The sequence below is a fragment of the Uranotaenia lowii genome, chromosome 3 (assembly GCF_029784155.1).
Source record: "Uranotaenia lowii strain MFRU-FL chromosome 3, ASM2978415v1, whole genome shotgun sequence".
Lineage (NCBI taxonomy): Eukaryota > Metazoa > Arthropoda > Insecta > Diptera > Culicidae > Uranotaenia > Uranotaenia lowii.
The window spans coordinates 328,847,941-328,868,871 of NC_073693.1; the positions used below are offsets into that span (position 1 = coordinate 328,847,941).

At 36.6% G+C, this 20,931-nt stretch overlaps 1 pseudogene; it reads left to right on the top strand.

Moving 5' to 3' along the window:
- LOC129753822 (adenylate cyclase type 5-like) overlaps nt 1-20,546 on the top strand; it is a 150,970-nt pseudogene extending 130,424 nt beyond the window's left edge.
- Nucleotides 20,547-20,931: the final 385 nt, after the last annotated feature.

Genomic DNA, 20,931 nt, shown 5'->3' on the forward strand with positions numbered 1-20,931 from the left:
TTTGACAATTTTGACAATTTTGACAATTTTGACAATTTTGACAATTTTGACAATTTTGACAATTTTGACAATTTTGACAATTTTGACAATTTTGACAATATTGATAATTTTGACAATTTTGACAATTTTGACAATTTTGACAATTTTGACAATTTTGACAATTTTGACAATTTTGACAATTTTGACAATTTTGACAATTTTGACAATTTTGACAATTTTGACAATTTTGACAATTTTGACAATTTTGACAATTTTGACAATTTTGACAATTTTGACAATTTTGACAATTTTGACAATTTTGACAATTTTGACAATTTTGACAATTTTGACAATTTTGACAATTTTGACAATTTTGACAATTTTGACAATTTTGACAATTTTGACAATTTTGACAATTTTGACAATTTTGACAATTTTGACAATTTTGACAATTTTGACAATTTTGACAATTTTGACAATTTTGACAATTTTGACAATTTTGACAATTTTGACAATTTTGACAATTTTGACAATTTTGACAATTTTGACAATTTTGACAATTTTGACAATTTTGACAATTTTGACAATTTTGACAATTTTGACAATTTTGACAATTTTGACAATTTTGACAATTTTGACAATTTCGACAATTTCGACAATTTTGACAATTTTGACAATTTTGACAATTTTGACAATTTTGACAATTTTGACAATTTTGACAATTTTGACAATTTTGACAATTTTGACAATTTTGACAATTTTGACAATTTTGACAATTTTGACAATTTTGACAATTTTGACAATTTTGACAATTTTGACAATTTTGACAATTTTGACAATATTGACAATTTTGACAATTTTGACAATTTTGACAATTTTTACAATTTTGACAATTTTGACAATTTTGACAATTTTGACAATTTTGACAATTTTGACAGTTTTGACAATTTTGACAATTTTGACAATTTTGACAATTTTGACAATTTTGACAATTTTGGCAATTTTGACAATTTTGACAATTTTCACAATTTTGACAATTTTGACAATTTTGACAATTTTGACAATTTTGACAATTTTGACAATTTTGACAATTTTGACAATTTTGACAATTTTGACAATTTTGACTATTATGTTTTGTTGGAAGTCGTCATTATGAGTCTTTTGAAAAAAAAAATAATGTTGTTTTCTTATCCTGCAAAGCATTGTTTATTCGATGCCAGAAGATTAGCATTTAAAAATATGTGAAAATAACGACGTTAATTCCAAGTTATAGTTTAAAAAAATGTGTGTTGGGGTGTTAGCATTTTTGATGTTTATCTTCACTGATTTCAAAATAATAAATAAATAAATAGCAATGAAATGTCAATTTATGACAAAAATCCAAGGCTCTTGCATAGAAAATCATAATATCTTTCATCACGATACATAGAAAGTAACTATTTATTCAAATTAAGCAAATTTTGATAAATTCATCATATTGTCCAATTTGCACATTTAGTGATTAGAAACAGCTGAAATTTAAAAAAGTTGAGAACTAAAAATCAAGAATTTTAAAATTGGCTGATGAAGTTAATTAAACCGCCATTTGAAACAAAGTTTCATCAGATCAAATTGTTTGCAAATTGTAACAAACAGAGGAAAACCATAAGGATTGTTAATTTTTTTCCGCCATGAGAGGCAACTGTAAGTATTCCCATGCGCTTGTACCATTTTTGGAATTGTTACCGGGTTAATGAAGCATATTCAACAATGTTGAAAATTTGTTCACTAAAATGTATCCCTCCCTCAGCTCCCTTTTTTCAGCAGCACTTTCAACCGACAGCTAACAAACTTTCAAGTGTGTACCATTTAATTCAATTAAACTACCCATGTTATTTTCGAAGCTTTGACAAACATATGTCGGTAGGATTGCTGGCAATGTGATACAATTAACAGCCCTCAATTTACCTCCCCATTCCGGTCCTCAAAACCGTTTTCCTGCGGCATTTTCCGAACTTTTAATGAATTTTCGAGGTTTGTTTGTTCGTGAAATCAGCAACTGATTGAGTCGAAAGGATAGGGAAATGTGGAGGTGAAAGTTCTGGTTGTTTCTGATCCGATGTGGTGTTGACAACATTATTGAACCTTGTTTTCGTCTGATTAAAAACAACATGGTTTGACTTTAATTTCAATTAAGGGGTACACTCTAATGTTTGGAATTGACAAATGGAAAATTGGAAAGGATGTCGATAGCAAAAAGGTCGTAAGATTTGATCAAAAAACAGATTATTTAATAATATCATAGATTAACTGTTTCCAAGAAACAATTTCGCAACTCGCATCATTCGTCCATATCAATATTCATTTTGTTTCCCACTTGCTCCAACATCAGAAGTAAAAAAAAAATCTGAAACGCAACCAATGAGCAAAAAAAACTCCCATCAGCTATCAATATTCACAGAACGGATACAACTTTTCAGCAGCCAATATCCCGACAATCGCCAGTTGGCCACAAATTGTGGGCCCCCGACGAACTTTCCCAAGCCTTCATCCTAGTATGAGTATGAGTATGTGTTCGTTCTGGTTAAAACCGCCCGGATTCAATATCGGTAATCGGGAAATTCCGTTTTGGATGAGGGATTTTATATCTGCCAAATGGGGAAGAAGCAAAAAAAAAAAACAAAACACAGGAGGATGATTTTGGCGATTGGTTTTGTTTCGGAAACTCATACTCACTATTATAATTTTCGGGACACTTTCGATGGTTCACATGGTTCAGGAAAAAAAATCTCTTTTCTAGTTTGCGATGGAAATTTTTATGTTTGACTTTATACACCCGAATAAAGATCAGTAAACTAAGGCCAGTAATCTATACATAATGACCGTAGAAAAATGAATGCTTGGCTTGTTGCAATTGTCATAATTGTCAAAATGGTCAAAATTGTCAAAATTGTCAAAATTGTCAAAATTGTCAAAATTGTCAAAATTGTCAAAATTGTCAAAATTGTCAAAATTGTCAAAATTGTCAAAATTGTCAAAATTGTCAAAATTGTCAAAATTGTCAAAATTGTCAAAATTGTCAAAATTGTCAAAATTGACAAAATTGTCAAAATTGTCAAAATTGTCAAAATTGTCAAAATTGTCAAAATTGTCAAAATTGTCAAAATTGTCAAAATTGTAAAAAATGTCAAAATTGTCAACATTGTCAAAATTGTCAAAATTGTCAAAATTGTCAAAATTGTCAAAATTGTCAAAATTGTCAAAACTGTCAAAACTGTCAAAATTGCCAAAATCGTCAAAATTGTCAAAATTGTCAAAAATGTCAAAAATGTGAAAAATGTCAAAATTATAAAAATTGTCAAAATTGTCAGAATTGTCAAAATTGTCAAAATTGTCAAAATTGTCAAAATTGTCAAAATTGTCAAAGTGTCAAAATTGTCAAAATTGCAAAATTTTCAAAATTGTCAAAATTGTCAAAATTGTCAAAATTGTCAAAATTGTCAAAATTGTCAAAATTGTCAAAATTGTCAAAATTGTCAAAATTGTCAAAATTGTCAAAATTGTCAAAATTGTCAAAATTGTCAAAATTGTCAAAATTGTCAAAATTGTCAAAATTGTCAAAATTGTCAAAATTGTCAAAATTGTCAAAATTGTCAAAATTGTCAAAATTGTCAAAATTGTCAAAATTGTCAAAATTGTCAAAATTGTCAAAATTGCCAAAATTGTCAAAATTGTCAAAATTGTCAAAATTGTCAAAATTTTCAAAATTGTCAAAATTGTCAAAATTGTCAAACTTGTCAAAATTTTCAAAATTGTCAAAATTGTCAAAATTGTCAAAATTGTCAAAATTGTCAAAATTGTCAAAATTGTCAAAATTGTCAAAATTGTCAAAATTGTCAAAATTGTCAAAATTGTCAAAATTGTCAAAATTGTCAAAGTGTCAAAATTGTCAAAATTGTCAAAATTGTCAAAATTGTCAAAATTGTCAAAATTGTCAAAATTGTCAAAATTGTCAAAATTGTCAAAATTGTCAAAATTGTCAAAATTGTCAAAATTGTCAAAATTGTCAAAATTGTTAAAATTGTCAAAATTGTTAAAATTGTCAAAATTGTCAAAATTGTCAAAAGTGTCAAAATTGTCAAAATTGTCAAAATTGTCAAAATTGTCAAAATTGTCAAAATTGTCAAAATTGTCAAAATTGTCAAAATTGTCAAAATTGTCAAAATTGTCAAAATTGTCAAAATTGTTAAAATTGTCAAAATTGTCAAAATTGTCAAAATTGTCAAAATTGTCAAAATTGTCAAAATTGTCAAAATTGTCAAAATTGTCAAAATTGTCAAAATTGTCAAAATTGTCAAAATTGTCAAAATTGTCAAAATCGTCAAAATTGTCAAAATTGTCAAAATTGTTAAATTTGTCAAAATTGTCAAATTTGTCAAAATTGTCAAAATTTGTCAAAATTGTCAAAATTGTCAAAATTGTCAAAATTGTCAAAATTGTCAAAATTGTCAAAATTGTCAAAATTGTCAAAATTGTCAAAATTGTCAAAATTGTCAAAATTGTCAAAATTGTCAAAATTGTCAAAAGTGTCAAAATTGTCAAAATTGTCAAAATTGTCAAAATTGTCAAAATTGTCAAAATTGTCAAAATTGTCAAAATTGTCAAAATTGTCAAAATTGTCAAAATTGTCAAAATTGTCAAAATTGTCAAAATTGTCAAAATTTTCAAAATTGTCAAAATTGTCAAAATTGTCAAAATTGTCAAAATTGTCAAAATTGTCAAAATTGTCAAAATTGTCAAAATTGTCAAAATTGTCAAAATTGTCAAAATTGTCAAAATTGTCAAAATTGTCAAAATTGTCAAAATTGTCAAAATTGTCAAAATTGTCAAAATTGTCAAAATTGTCAAAATTGTCAAAATTGTCAAAATTGTCAAAATTGTCAAAATTGTCAAAATTGTCAAAATTGTCAAAATTGTCAAAATTGTCAAAATTGTCAAAATTGTCAAAATTGTCAAAATTGTCAAAATTGTCAAAATTTATTTTTTTAGGTAGGTAAATGATTTATTATTTTTTCCGAATCTTTCACAGAAAATTCACATCTTCCGGTGGTTGCACCGTGATGGCCATCTACATCATCTACACGATGCTTCCGATCCGACTAAGGGAAGCCGTCGTCGGTGGAACGCTCCTATCGGTGACCCACTTCCTGCTCACCTTCTTCATGAACGAATCGGACGATTTCGACGTTGTAAGTTGTCTTTTTATGTTTTGTTGTTGTTCGATAAAAAAAAAACATATTTTGTTTTACAGCTCTACTCCGATCTCATAACACTGGGCTGTACGAACGCAACGGGCATTCTGCTGCACTGGCCCAAGGAGAAGTCCCAGCGGAACGCGTTCATGGAAACGCGTCAGTGCGTCGAAGCGAGGCTTCGAATACAGCGCGAGAATCAGAAGCAGGAGCAGCTGCTGCTCTCGGTGTTACCGAGACATGTGGCTATGGAGATGAAGAGCGATATTGCTGTTCAGCATCGGGAGGAGGCTCAGTTTCATAAGATCTACATTCAGCGGCATGAGAATGTTAGCATTCTGTTCGCCGATATCTGTGGGTTTACGTGTTTGTCGGATCAGTGTACAGCGGAGGAGTTGGTGAGGTTATTGAACGAACTGTTCGCCAGATTTGATCGGCTAGCGCAGGAGCATCACTGCTTGAGGATCAAGCTGTTGGGGGATTGCTACTACTGTGTTTCCGGACTTCCGGAAGCTCGGCCTGATCACGCGGCCTGTGCGGTAGAAATGGGCCTAGACATGATCGACGCCATTGCTTTGGTGCGGGAAGTCATGGCAGTTAATGTGAACATGAGGGTCGGGATTCACACCGGTCGGGTTCATTGCGGGGTCTTAGGGCTCCGAAAGTGGCAATTCGATGTGTGGTCCAACGACGTTACGCTTGCGAACTACATGGAGAGTGGAGGGATTCCGGGAAGGGTTCACATCACCAAGGAGACGCTCAAGTGTTTGGGTGATCACTACGAGGTCGAGGAAGGTCGAGGAGCCGATCGGAACAACTACCTTAAGGATCACCAGATCCAGACATATCTAATAGTTCCTAAGGAATTCCGGGCGGTAAGACGTTAATCCAAAGGTTTTTTTGGAAGATCTCTTAACTCTAAACTGTTCTATTTTCAACACCTCAGCACACGATCTCGAAGCAGTCCTCGGCGGTAAATGGGAACATCAGCAAGGAGCTCCGGATGATGGGCCACTGGTCCAAGATGGGGTTCAACGACAAGCAGGAGCCAAAGAGCACCGAGGAGGAGGTGAACGACTATCTAATCAAGGCCATCGATGCCCGGTCGATCGATCGGCTGCGGATGGATCACTGCAAGCGCTTCCATCTGACATTCATTAAGGACGACATCGAGCAGAAGTACTGCCGGGAGCCGGACCCGATGCTCAATGTCTACTTCTACTGTAGTATCATCATCTTTTTTGGGATCATGTCGATCCAGGTGCTAGTGTTTCCTATGTGAGTTGATCAAGGACTGTTATTTTAGTGTAGGTAATCAAGAACTTCAACAATGTGTCTTCCATTTTCAGGGACCAGTACAGCTATTGGGTTTACGGTGTTCTAACCGTAACGCTACTGGTGTCATGTGTTCCTGTTTTCTCTAGAGAAGATACGGTAGGTTTTGAAATCTTTCAAATTTACTTAATCCCCTTTAAAATTGATGTAAACATCAATTTCAGAAAATTTCAAGCTTCTTCCGAACGATGTCACAGAAAATTCACGGTCGAAGGGAGTTGGCTCAAGTGATATCGTTATGCGTTGTCGTCACTGTGATATGTTTAGCTTACTATAAACTGGTAATTTAAACCTTATTTTTTAAAAAGATCTCTTACTAAATCTTAACATCTCATTTCAGACTTTATTCTTCTACCAATCGCTTAACGACAATTATTTCTTAGAGTGGCCTAGTAATTGTAAAGAGTCTAAATACGTTAATGTGAGTTTTTTTCCGTCGATATGAAACCCTACAGTCGAATTTCAACTACTTTTTTTCCAACAGATTCTATTGCTTCTAACCCTGCTTGCCTTACTGACCTGTGCGGTCCATCAGTTTATTCGCATTCTGTTCAAGATTGTCCTGCTGGTAGTCATCTTGGTGTGCTACATCGCATCGATCGTCGTGCTGGCGCTGATCTTCGATCGACATTGCGAACCTTGGTAAGTGACATTTTTTTTCATAAAGGGTGAAATAACAACTTTTTCACCAATCAACTGGAAGTAATCAACGGGTTCCATTTGATTGACATTGGCCTTATGAAACCCCCTTTCAAAACCGGTTTTTGCTGTGATGTAATTAAAACTGTTTTGAAAACAAATATTTTCACGTTCATCACCTCATCATCAGGCTAGCATATCGTTTAGCAAACTTTCGGTTCTCGTTTTCCTCAACCGAAAACATCCCCATCCGCCAGAAGAGTTTCTACGACCGGGAAAAAGTTAAAGTTTCGCGTCAAAGCGTTTCTATGTGTGCTCCGTCGCGTCGTCGTCGTTTCGAGACAGAAGTCGGGCAAGAAGTTAATTTTTAATTTCACGCCCTAATGGTGCTGTTCTTAATCATTTTTTTTTTGTCTCCGGGAATGTCTTTTTTGCTACCAGGAGCAAGTGGTGTTGCACTCTCTGGAATATTTGTAAACGTGACTACTCAAAATTGGAGTTAAAAATGTTGTTTAGTTTGACATTGACTGTAGCTAAACACGAAAAGTTGTATGGGAATTTGTATGGAAAAGTGACTTGTTTGTTCAAAAATCGTGTTACCATTAAGAAGAATTTAAATTTTTGAAACTACACTGCGTAGCTAAAGATTCATAGAACAAACTTTTCGAAAACTGCAAGTCTTTAAAATGCTGTTAAAATTAGTTATGACAATATTGGAAGTAAAGTGGCATGTTTCAGACAACTGTTGATGTTTTTTGGATTGCATGGCCAAGACGTCAGGATTGTCAAGAGAGGGAGAGGTTGCACCATCTGAAATGTGTCCGAGCAAACTGCGCGAGATTATATAAGAACTGTTTTCTCAGCACTAGAGGAGCATATTTCGTTGGAGGAATTGCGGGACATTAAATACTAAGTTCCTCCAAAAAAAGCTCTGGGTCCTGATGGCACCTCAAACTTCGCAGTGGGTATCGTGATCATAAAACGCTTTCAAATATTCCGGTCATCACTTGAAAAATACCTGGATGAGAGAGTCTTCCCAGATGGGTGGAAAATGCTGAGACTGGTTCTCCTGCCAAAGTCGGGTAAGCCTCCAGGTGACTTATGACTTATGAGTAGGGGAGAGTGGGGATACTTGATCCCCTTTTCTTATTTTCACCATATCTTTTTGGAAAAAAATAGCAACTCGCACTCTTCTACATTTACTGACAGCATGTAACTTCAAGTTTCTATGCTCCTAAAATTAGAACGATACTTGAACCCGTAGATGAACTAGAAGCATTTTCGTGGGAGTAAAAAAAATGCGATATTATTGAAGTTAGGGGAGACTTGATCCTTTATTCAGGAAGCTCTAATCCATGGAAAAATTCAAACAAAATCCCGAGATAGAATGTTAATTGACTATTTTGGTCATGTTTGTTCTCATTTCACAATCTATAATTGTCAGAAAAAAAAAATTCTATAGCTTATTCTCAACCCTTATGACATTGCATACTTACGGGCGCCATTTTTTATAAACAAGAGAAAATCAATTATTTAAGCCCTTTTTTCAGATAATTGATGGATGAATATTAGCTATTGGATAAATATTAGTAATCTCGTAATCAGCAATGACCACTATCCTTTGAGAAGAAGAATATACGGGATCATTTGTACCCATATATTAAGGATCAATTGTACCCAAAATCAACATGTTAGAAAACTTTTTCTGTAAAAAAATGGGTGTTTTCCATCGCTTTTAAAATATTGTATTTTGAAGTTCTTTTTACACTCGAAAGATTGATGAATTGGAATAAATATTTTTGTTATAATATTTCCATGTTAGGAACATTTTAAAATGATGAAAAAAGATCTTCAAGCGACATTTTGTGATATTTTTCAAACAAAGTTCAATAACTCAAACAATTATTTTGTTAACAATTTTTAAGCATCAAGAATTGTTATTTTGCCCCATTTGGCACATTTTTCTAGAACATTTGATCTTTGTACGACATCCCAGTTTGGAGATATAGCTAAGAAATCAAGTATCCCCAGGGATCAAGTATCCCCATTCTCCAAGCCAAGCCATTCGCCAGCTGAATAGAAACAAGTCGGCTGGGAAGGATGGCATCGCAGCTGAACTCACTAAAATGGGCCCGGACAGGTTGGCCGATTGCCTACACCGGTTGATAATCCGGATCTGGGACATAGAACAGCTACCGGAGGAGTGGAAGGAGGGGGTAATATGCCCCATCTACAAGAAGGGCGACAAATTGGACTGTGAGAACTACCGAGCGATCACTGTCCTCAATGCCGCCTACAAAGTGTTGTCCCGAATCCTACTCCGCCGCCTAACGCCACAATCAAACAGATTCGTGGGAAGTCATCAGGCCGGCTTTATGGAGGGACGGTCTACGACGGACCAGATATTCACATTACGGCAAATCCTCCAAAAATGCCGGGAACACCAAGTCCCTACGCACCATCTATTCATCGACTTCAAAGCCGCATACGACACGATCGACCGTAACGAGCTATGGAAAATCATGGACGAGAACGGCTTTTCCGGGAAGCTGATCAGGCTGATCAAGGCGACGATGGATGGAACGCAGTGCTGTGTGCGGATTTCGGGTGAATTGTCGAGTTCATTCGAATCGCGCAGGGGGCTTCGACAAGGTGATGGTCTATCCTGCATGATGTTCAACGTGGCGCTAGAAGGTGTTATTCGACGAGCGGTGGGCGAAATGCGGGGCACGATTTTCAACAGATCCAGTCAACTTATCTGCTTTGCCGATGACATTGATATAGTCGGCAGATCATCTGCGGCGGTGGAGGAGATCTACCGCAAACTGAAACGCGAAGCAGGAAGGATTGGGTTGATGATTAATACGTCCAAGACGAAGTACATGCTGGCCTGCGGATCCGAGACCGACCGAACCCGCTTGTCCAGTAATAACAAGGTCACGATCGACGGCGACGAGCTGGAGATAGTCGAAGACTTTGTCTATCTCGGCTCACTGGTGACCGCAGACAATGACACCAGCCGTGAGATCCGGAGGCGAATTATCAGCGGAAGTCGTGCCTACTATGGACTCCACAAGCAAGTGCGGTCGAGAAGACTTAGCCCTCGCACGAAGTGTAACCTGTATACGACGCTTATTAGACCGGTTGTTCTCTACGGACACGAGACATGGATATTGCTCGAGGAGGACCTGCGTACACTCGGAGTATTCGAGCGACGAGTGTTAAGAACCATCTTTGGCGGCGTACAGGAGAACGGAGTGTGGAGGCGAAGGATGAACCACGAGCTCGCGCGACTCTACCCAGTATCCAGAAGGTGGTGAAGGCTGGCCGGATACGCTAGGCGGGACATGTTGCGAGAATGCCGGATGACTGTCCTGCAAAACAGGTGTTCGCCACGAATCCGGTAGGAACAAGACGAGCGGGGGCGCAACGAGCGAGGTGGTTGGACCAAGTGGAGCGTGATCTGGCGAACGTGGGGTGCCCGAGAAATTGGAGAACGGTTGCCATGGACCGAGTGAATTTTAGGAATTATGTTCGTCAAGTTATGTCGTAAGACGGAATACTATGTTAATAAATAAATAAAATAATCCCCATTCTCCCCTATATTGGCCTACATGAAGTTTGTAAAAACTGGCAAAGGTGTTGGAGAAGGATCCAGCTATATACCGAGAGCAAAAACGGTCTCCCCGGCAAACACTTTGGATATCGGAAAGGCCGCAGTACGATCGATGATATTTGGTCCGTCATCGAAGTAACAGAAAAAGTCAAGCTGACAAAGAGAGGAAGGGAGCGTTTTTGCGCAGTTTTCACCCTTGACGTGAGAAACGCCTTCAATAGCGTGAGTTGAGGAATCTCGGCATATATTTGTAGGGTTGCCGAGTGCTACTTCCATAACAGCGAGCTGGAATCACGGATGATGTGGTCCAGAAAGGCGATCGAGAGGGAGGAAAACTGGATGCTCTCCAAGAGCCTGCACTTGGCTCATCACATTTGAATTCTGCACAAACAAGCTATAGTTTTTCCAACAATATTCCGCATATATTCAACTAAATTTCTAATTAATTCTCCACCAGTTATAATTCTTAAAATTTCAACGATGTTTAAAATAGTTTATCTGGTTAATATTTAGCGATCAACAATACATATAATACATTCAACCATAGTTGTATGATTGTCTTAATGCGTTCAACTATAAATATAGATTCAACTATAATTTTATGATTTTTGTTGTGCATTCAACAATAAATATTGTAAATTCAACTATACTGGGATAGTTGATTAAACTGTTAATAAAATAGATTCAATTATACTTCTATGATTGATTTTATGAGACCAACTATAGATAATGTAGATTCAACAAATGTTTATTTTAGAAGTCGTCATATTTTTTGTTGATTTCTGTCTAGTCGGTTTTAGCGGTTATTCCAATTATTTTTTATTTTGGATTTATTTTTTATTGATTTGATTTTTACACTTATACCGAGCATTTGTTCACATCGTCTGGTGATTCGATTGTTCTTAGTTGACGCGCGATGAGATTATTTCTTGACATATGCCTGCAGATTTCTCTCGAAGCGATGTATGTGTTCCTAAGATCTACCGGCTCTTGAACACTAAGGGCGACCAGAACGTTCCTATAGGTGTACTTCTAGTAGTTCCCGTGACTTTTCTCAAGGATTGGTTATTGACGACAGCAAGAATATTGCGGTTACGGTTATTGTACACAGTGCTCCCGTAATCCATTGCCCCACTTAGAACCTTAATCATATTTAGTCGATCTTGCACTTTGAATCGAACCTCTTTTATATGCAAGCCGAAATTGAGATATCGATCGAATATAATGCCCAGGTATTTATGAGATCTAACAGATTCAAGCAAGGTACCGTTGAGTGATATATTTAGCTGTTTGTCACCGTGTTGGAACAAAATCGTTTTTGTTTTTTCTAGGTTAATTTTAAAATTCAAAGACCTCGCAGTTTCACGTTTCAGCAAAATTGTTTAAATATGCCTCTCCGATTTCGTTGAGATTTTGTAGGTTTTTTGCTCTAACGAGAATCCCGAAATCATCCGCATACTGGACGAGCATTACGTCAGGATGTTCGATTTTGTGCAAATTTATGGTGTAGATATTGAAAAGCGTGGGCGATAGGACGTCCCCCTGCGGTAGGCCATTATTAATAATTAACAATTATTGTTCTTGAAAGCGTCTTTTGTTTCATGTGGAAATTTATAGTTCTGTTTCTCAGAAAGGAGAGTATCCAACGAAGCACTTCGTAGGGAACTTCTATTTGCTGCAGAATTTCTTCTAACTTATCGATGTTTATTGCGTTAAAGGCATTTGGAATAAAAATAGGATTTGAAAAACACTCTTCAAATTTCAGAAGCGTTTTTCTCGGTTCGGTGTTTCTGTTTCATTCGGCGTAATGAAAGCTCACGCGAGAAATATTGAATTGTAAATCCTTTCGCTTTTATGAACATGTGCTAGTTTTTTTTTACTTGATCTTCCTTTCCGTCTACTCGAAATGTCGCGCTATATTCTATCGAAATAAAACCTGAGAATTTCAACTCAACTCTACGGTTCTTTACTTAAAACATCAAAAAATTACCTTCAATAAATCTAACATGCATCTCACATGAATACTTTTTATATACTTCTCTTTAATTCGGATTTTTGTATATCGCCAAATGATAAGGTATCAATATTATGCCTAACGCAGCGCTTTCAGCTCCCAAACAGTTTTGGATGGTATATTTTTTAGAGCTGAAGAAATAAAAAAACATGAGAGGAGATTTTTTATTAACCGTTTTTAAACAGTTTTTTGTTCACCATACCCACCTTTAGAAGCAGTTTGAGTTAATATCCATATTTACACCAAAATCATGTTTAAAAAATTTTCACCACATTCCAAACTTATAACCATAACACATTTCAACTTGAAGTGTTCTCAAACAGCACTTTTCATGGCATGAAAACTGTCGATTTTGTATACTGTAAATTAATTTTTATTTTGATTATAGCAAATGATGTTCTGATTTCAAAATTTCCTGAACATTGTTGGTGGTGATCTGCGATTTTATTTAAGATTATGTGATATTTTCCAGATTCAATAACATTTAACTGAAAAGCAGATTTTTTGAAATTAAATAGATCGAAAAGAAATAGTCTGTTCAGGCTGCGATGGTTTCATGAGTTCATTTAAATTTCTGGAATTTTTTTATGTCAACATCACTCAAAACCTAATAAAATTAAGTGCCTTTTTTATTGTTATTCTTAATTTCAAATAAAGAAACACCGGGGATAGTGCAATTGGATATCACCACAGTTCAAATTTCATATTCTCTTTAAAAAATGAATATTTTCATAACAATGTCAGTTATGTTGGCAGAAAGAAATATCTAAATATTTATTTGTCCCATTTATTAGGGCAAGTGAAAACCCATATCTTTTTTCAGATGCGTCAGTGAAAAGACTTTAAATAGAATTCAATACTTGTTTTTGTTTATCTACTTTCATTGATAAATCTGCCGATTCTCTCTGGAATAAACTAATGTTTCGTACTTTAATTTCACTGAAAGCTGTTTAGCCAAAAGACCTTGATTTACCATGAGTTTATTTAGTCAGATTGTTTGTTTGGGGCCAATAATTGAAAAATGAGGAAACAACTTATACATTTTTTGTAAATGATGAACGTTTGCACTTGCTCTAGTATACCTTTTTAATTGAAAATTATTTCAGAAAATGCATATCCTTACTTTTTTTGTTGTGAAAAAGTGGTTTATTTAATTGAAAACTTTCACTAATGCTTGCCAAAATCAAAAAGTTATCTCATTCGGCCATTAAATACATCAATTCTATATAATCTATTTTAAAAGACAGGCTCTTGTTAATGAATTTTTTAATTTTCATTGATTTTTATGTTGTTTTAAAAAATTTAAAGGCGCTTGATACATCCATCATCAGTTTAGTACATTTGTGGATGTTCAAAAAATGTTTCCGATCTATTTCTATCTATTTTCTGCTTTTGATATGAATCAAAACTAACCTTTTAAGCGTATCGGGTTACACAATTGTATGTAAATCTTCCCACTTTCCATTTTTCAAACGTCCGCAAAGAGTCATACCCTTATTGCATATGCATCAGTACTAAATTCATATTTTTCAGACAACAATTTCTGCTGAACTTAAAATAGTTTTATTTTTTTTAAATAAATTTATCGTTTAAATGGTTTTGATTTGATCGGCAAAATATCAATCTGGGCGTCATTCATTGCTATGTGCTCTACAAATGATCTAGGAATCAAGAATAAAAAAACACATCTAGGCTTCATATCGCTACCACATGCATTGAAATTATGCTTGGTTTAGAAATGCGCGCCCAAATATTTCAACTAATCAGTATGCTATGCCATGGTTACCATCCTCTCTCGACGTTTGCTTGCGACGCCTTGGACGACCATAGAAACGAAAAACAAACCGCCCGGCGCCCAAAGAAAAGACAATTTCTAAAAAATGGTGCCATGACTTTAATTTGATTCAAAAAACAACAAATTTAATTATTACGTACAATTGATGCGACTTTCTGTTATTTTTATTCGATATAAACCGATTCGCATGCCTACAGAATATTCTAAAAATAATTTCATTCGAATCGTTTGGGTCATTTCGGAGGAGTAGTACTACAAACACCGTTACAAGAGAATTTTATATAATAGATTGATAATGTGTTTTAATATTTTTGATTATTATTTGAAATATTCATATTATGACATTATGACATTATGACACGCATTCGTCAACTATGCCAAAATGAGGTGATTCCTTGCACCCATGGTGAAAAAATATTTCCATTTTATAACAAAAATGTTATCGAATAAATAACAAAATAATTCCAAAAGAAAAAAGTTAAAAATATTATGATATAAAAAAAGTCCCCTTTACCATCATTTTGACTGGTCTCGGTCCGAATAGGTATATTCAATTTGCCGGTCCTTTTAGTGTTAAAGGCATTTGACAAATCAACGTATATCATAGCAGTTAATAGTTTGCATCTTTTGTTTTGTTATAACCAGTTTAGAACAAAAGATACACATGCATTGGTTGATGTGTGTTTGTGGAACCCAAATGAAGTTTCGGGCAGAATTTTGTTAATTTCAAGAAAATCTTGGAGGCGCTCTAATATTGCCGAGTTGACCATTTTGGTTATTGTGGGTACTAAGGAAATTGGACGCTTACCTGCTACGGTGCTCTGGTCTCGACCAGGTTTTAGTGTGGCGATTACCTTAATTATCTTCAAACTTTCGTCCAGAGTTCCTCTCATCCACATGTCGTTGATTAATTCGATTATCTTTTCGGTAACCGCGGGTTTGAGATGGGTCAGTAAATCGTACGAATGGTTGTCTACACCGGGACAGATGTTTTCTTTTTCTAAGCTAAAGTTCGATACTAGAAAACTTTGTCTAGCAAACCACCGGTAGATAAAGTTAATGGTTCCTCGAACGATTGTGAATCATGTTTTCCGAAATGAGTGTCTAGAAACTCCTCGGCCATAGCTTCGTCATCTTGCAATAAACAGTTTTCCTTTCTATAAAACCATTTTCCAGTCAAACGACCCACTTTTTGCCAGAGTTTCATCGAGTTGGAGAAAAGGCTCACTTCGTTGGAAAAACCTTCGAATTTTTTAAAGATCTCCTCTCTTTTCTTTTTTTTTGGAAAATAGCAGCTTTTCGTTTATAATTTAAAAGATTGTCAATCGGAGGAGTTTTATTAAACTTTTTCTTCGTGGCAGTTTTTTCTTTCCAGGCCTCGTCGACGGTTTCTGACCACCAAAACTTCGGTGTTTTCAAATTTTCCAATTTGTTATTCTTGTGAATTCTTTTCATTTCAGAGGAAAGTTCAGAGAAGTTGTCGAAATCGTAGTGTTCCAGGTTGGCCACTTTTTTCCGAATAAGTGCTTTGTTGTAGAAAAATTTATTGTATTTGTATGCATTCGTTTTCCATGAGATTTCTAAGCGCAGATGATGACTTCCTATTCCATAGTCTAGTACCATCCATTGTACCATGTCAACCAAACTTGCAGAACATAGAGATACATATATCGATAGCGTAAGAGCGTTTGTTTAGTTGCAAAGGAACGTATGTTTTGCTACCATTGTTTAATACTTTAAATTAGTGTGATTAATAACCTCCACTAGCTTCTCTCCTCTCGCATCGCAAATTTCGTCTCCGCAATCTGTGTGATGAGCATTGAAGTCACCACCAAGGTCAAGGTTGGCAATAATAGCGTTAACATCTGTCTCGAATTTATTTATGGTGATCGATGGACTGACATCAACAGAACAAATTGTTAAATCCAGCTGAACAATGCGAATAATCACGGTTTGCGTCCAATCGGAAAGATTTGTGGGTGGGGGTAGTCTATAATAGCTAAACGAATTTTTAAGCAAAATCCCTGCTCCACCGTAATTGTCATTTCAGGAATGTGGGACAAATTGTAGTTGGAGAAAATGTATCTGTTAGTTTTCTCAAGATCTTCGTTTGTCCATATCTCTGATAGTATGGCTGCTGCGTAACCACCTCCAGACATTACTCTCTGAATTTCATCTCTGTTTTTATGAAAATTTGGTATATTTGCTTGAAGAATTTTAAATTCAGTAGTGGTGGTAGCCATTTTAGCAAAAGGTGAAATCTTGTGTGGAGTGGTTTGACGAATAACTGAGGAACTTTTGTTACTTTTTGTTCAATACAACCGAATTTGCAAGGTTGAAATGCTTTTGGGTACAATTTTTAAATAACGTTTTTACTTCCTCTTGGGGTCCTAATATGCTTATGAATTCTGAATAAAAACTCATCATTCTTTCCTGATAACTACGGGCCAAACTAAATTTATCTTTTCTTACCGCATTTTCCCAATTTTCCTCTTCCTGTACCTTTTGTGGGTTACTGAGCGCTGTACCGCTGCGACTGGTTCCCGCTACTGGTGTTATGATTTTATCCCGTTCCTCAAAGGTGGATCTTGCACGGGCGTCTTCCAATCTAGCTCTTTTAATCATTTTGTTAGTTTGTTTTGGTTGGTCCTTGAACATTTTTACGGCTGCTTGAATCTCGTTGCGTTCTTCATTAGTTTTGTTCCACGCTTCTCTCATGGGATCCTTCAATCGTCGAAACTCTCCATTGGTGTTGGAAATTCTTCTGCGTTGAGTAGTGGGGCATAAAAATTACGATTGTTAGCTGATACCTGTTCTTTGGCTTCGGTGTACGTCCAGTTCCGCTTCGACATGAGGATTTTAATGTCTTGCTGTCTCTTCCTTGGTTGACGAGGGAGGTGTGATCGTTGCTGCGGCAATGGGCACATTTCTGCTGTTTCTGACAATTGATGAATTGTTCAGCCTCCTCGTGGCGTTCTGAACAGTTTCCACAACGTTGGAATCCTTTGCAGTTCTGCGCTTTGTGTTCAAATCTAAGACACTGAGCACATAACAGGATCGATGGGGTGAAAGGTCTGATTTTGGTCGAGCAGCAGAAAAGCTTTACAGACTCAGCTGCTGAGATCTAAAAGTAATGCCCAGGCGTTTTATCGGTTCCTTCTCTTTGCCTCTGAACATTCTGGCAATACTCACAATTGGTACATCACTCTCAATATCACCCTTGACTTCCTCAACGTCGATAGCGGTTGGTATTCCTGCAATAACACCTGTTATGCAGACCAGGTGTCTGGGGATATGCGCTTTGTATCTCGATCCGGCTTTGTTGATCTGCTCCACAAGCTTGTTTGCCTTCACGTAGCTACTCAGGAAAATGCTGATTTTCTTCTGGCTGACGTATTTCATATCGATAATGAAATTGTTGAAAGCGTCCATTTTTTTAATGGTGTTTCCCAGGGCGAACTTCTTAATTTTATCGGTCGCTTTTTCGGATTCAAAGTAGACTCGATAGGGTGCGGAGGCCGTAGCGCATACAAAATTTCTTCGAAAACTTTCCCGGTCGGTTTCTTGCTTCCACTTTTTCCATGGTTCCGGCTTGCTCCAGGCGGATCGGGGAGATCCTGCCCACCCTACATCGTTTGCGATAACCTCACTTTTTCACTGGCGTCCTTTCGCTTTTCTTTTTTGGTTCACACTCCCAAAATCAATTTTCAACGACACCAAATATTGGAAAATAACTTTGCCACTTTAACGTCACCAATTTCTCGATACTTCCAAAAAAAGGGCACCGGATGTCCAAAACCATTTGAAAAATTCAAATTTATCAAACGTGAGAAAAAAAACCTGCTGCCGCATACACGCTAAAACTCGAATGGTCCCAAATGTTGGGATCGAAAAACAATGGATCAATGATTGCTGATGACAGCTGATGATGATCAACACGGTACAAATGTTTACATTATCACATTGCGGGTCGATACGACTCAAACTGTGGTTAACAGTTACACTGCATTGTTGTCAGTAAAAAACTGAGTAAACGCATCGGAATACCCATTTCGAAATGAGTACTCTCCCGGTTAGGGAATATAAAGCAAAAGCAGTTACAAAATAGGTGATAGCTTACGAATTGTGTAGTTATGTTATAATTAGAGTTAGTCTAGTTACTAGACTAACGAATGAATGAAGTTAACACTATTCCACCTACTTTAGACTTCAACAGAATTAAACGGCCGCATCAAGCTGAGTAGAAGGTCAATTAGACTTGTTTTGGAACTTTAAAGTAAGAACTTAAATTTTGGGGCTGAATATAACCTACTTCAGATCAAAAAAAAATTTGAGTATAGTTTTTCGTAACTGTTCTTTTAAACTTTTGGTTGCTTGGGTCGTTTGCTATTTCCCGGCAGAAATACACTACTCCGCTAATCGATTATAAGTCCGCTACATTTTTTACCGAATTATTCGTCCAGCTAAATTTACAATCACCAGTGGAGAAGGGATTGGACCAGAGACAAAATTGGTCATCACTCAAATTCATCCCAAACAAAAATATTTGATTTACCAATTTTCCCCTCTACAGGTTCCTAACGACCGAACGGTTCCTGATCGACGTGGGCCTTCCTGGTGGTGTTCGTCATCGGCCAGTATCATGCACAGCCAGCAGACGGAAATCACCCGGCGGTTGGATTTCATCTGGACAGCTGCAGGCCACCGAGGAGAAGGAGGACATGGAACATCTGCAGGCCTACAAACCGGAAGCTGCTGGCCAACATCCTACCTGTTCACGTGGCCGGACCATTTTCTGCGAAGGGGAGAAGAACATTGAGGTGGGTATTGGAGTTGATAGTTGTTTGAAGATTACTGTTTTTAATGTTTTTGGTTTTAAACAGGAAATCTACCACGAGCAGTGCGATCGGGCTTGCGTAATGTTTGCCTCGATTCCCAACTTTTCCGAGTTCTACATCGAACTGGAGGGTAACAACGAGGGCGTTGAATGTCTGCGGTTACTCAACGAAATTATTGTAGATTTCGATGAGTTGCTGGGCCTAGATCAGTTCAAGCATGTCGAGAAGATTAAAACGACCGGATCGACCTATATGGCCGCTTCCGGTCTCACGCTAGAGGGCCAATGATGTCAAAGAAACGGGACACGTTTTTCGCCATGATGGACTACGCCCTGGAACTGTTCAAGAAGATCACCGACGTCAACGAGCATTCCTTCAACAACTTCCGGATGAGAATAGGTTGGTATTTTGAGGTTAGGTCTGAGAAAAACAGAAGTTGATAAATTGGAATATTTTAGGGAATCAACATTGGTCCGGTAGTAGCCGGGGTAATCGGGACCCGGAAAGCCCCCAGTACGACATCTGGGGTAATGCGGTCAACGTAGCTTCTCGGATGGATTCGACAGGGATAATGGACCACATCCAGGTCACGGAAGACATCTACGAGATCGTGAAGGACAAGGGTTACAATCTGACCTGCCGGGGGACGATCAACGTCAAGGGCAAGGGTACGATGGTCACCTACTTGATGCCCGGAATTGCCAAGGACCAGAACTAAGAGACAGCAAGTTGTCGAGTGGCGGATGAGAGCAGTTTCCATTTACATTTCCAAGCCGAAACGAAAAGTGTTATTCTGTGACATATCAAAGCATGAAGATTTTACTGTAGTCAAGCCACACAAATAGTCCATAGGAGAGATCAAGCAAGACGAATAGTTTAGTTTAAGAAGTCCTTAGTTCAAATGTTTTAATTATTGCCTAAAGGGTTGCCATTTCAGTTTATTGTAAATCAAACAATCATCAAATTACGATATTTTTGTTTTCATTTGAACATTGAAGAGGAAACTACACAGTGAACGAAAATCACCGAGTTCGGTAATTTTTTTTACCGAAATCCTAACATGTGTAAATCGTTAAACTGTTCGGTTATTTTTTCGGTAAAAAAAATGAACGAACATCGGTAAATGAAGAATCGATTTACCGATGTTCGTTTATTTTTTAACCGAAAAAATTACCGAACAGTTTAACGATTTACACATGTTAGGATTTCGGTTAAAAAAATTACCGAACCCGGTAATTTTCGTTTACTGTGTACTTAATTGAAGTTCGATCAATCCACCCAAAGTATTTATGAAACTCACATCAAATGTTCGAAATAGTAGTCGAATAAATCACTCTTGGTTAGTTCTTGCACTGGAAAATATAAAACAAATGACTGATTTTCCACCTTTAGATCGAGTACAGAAATTAGTTAAAAAAACCAAGACACAAAAAACATCGTAAACTAAGAGTTTCACATCTTCAAATTGCTGAGGAACTAAATCA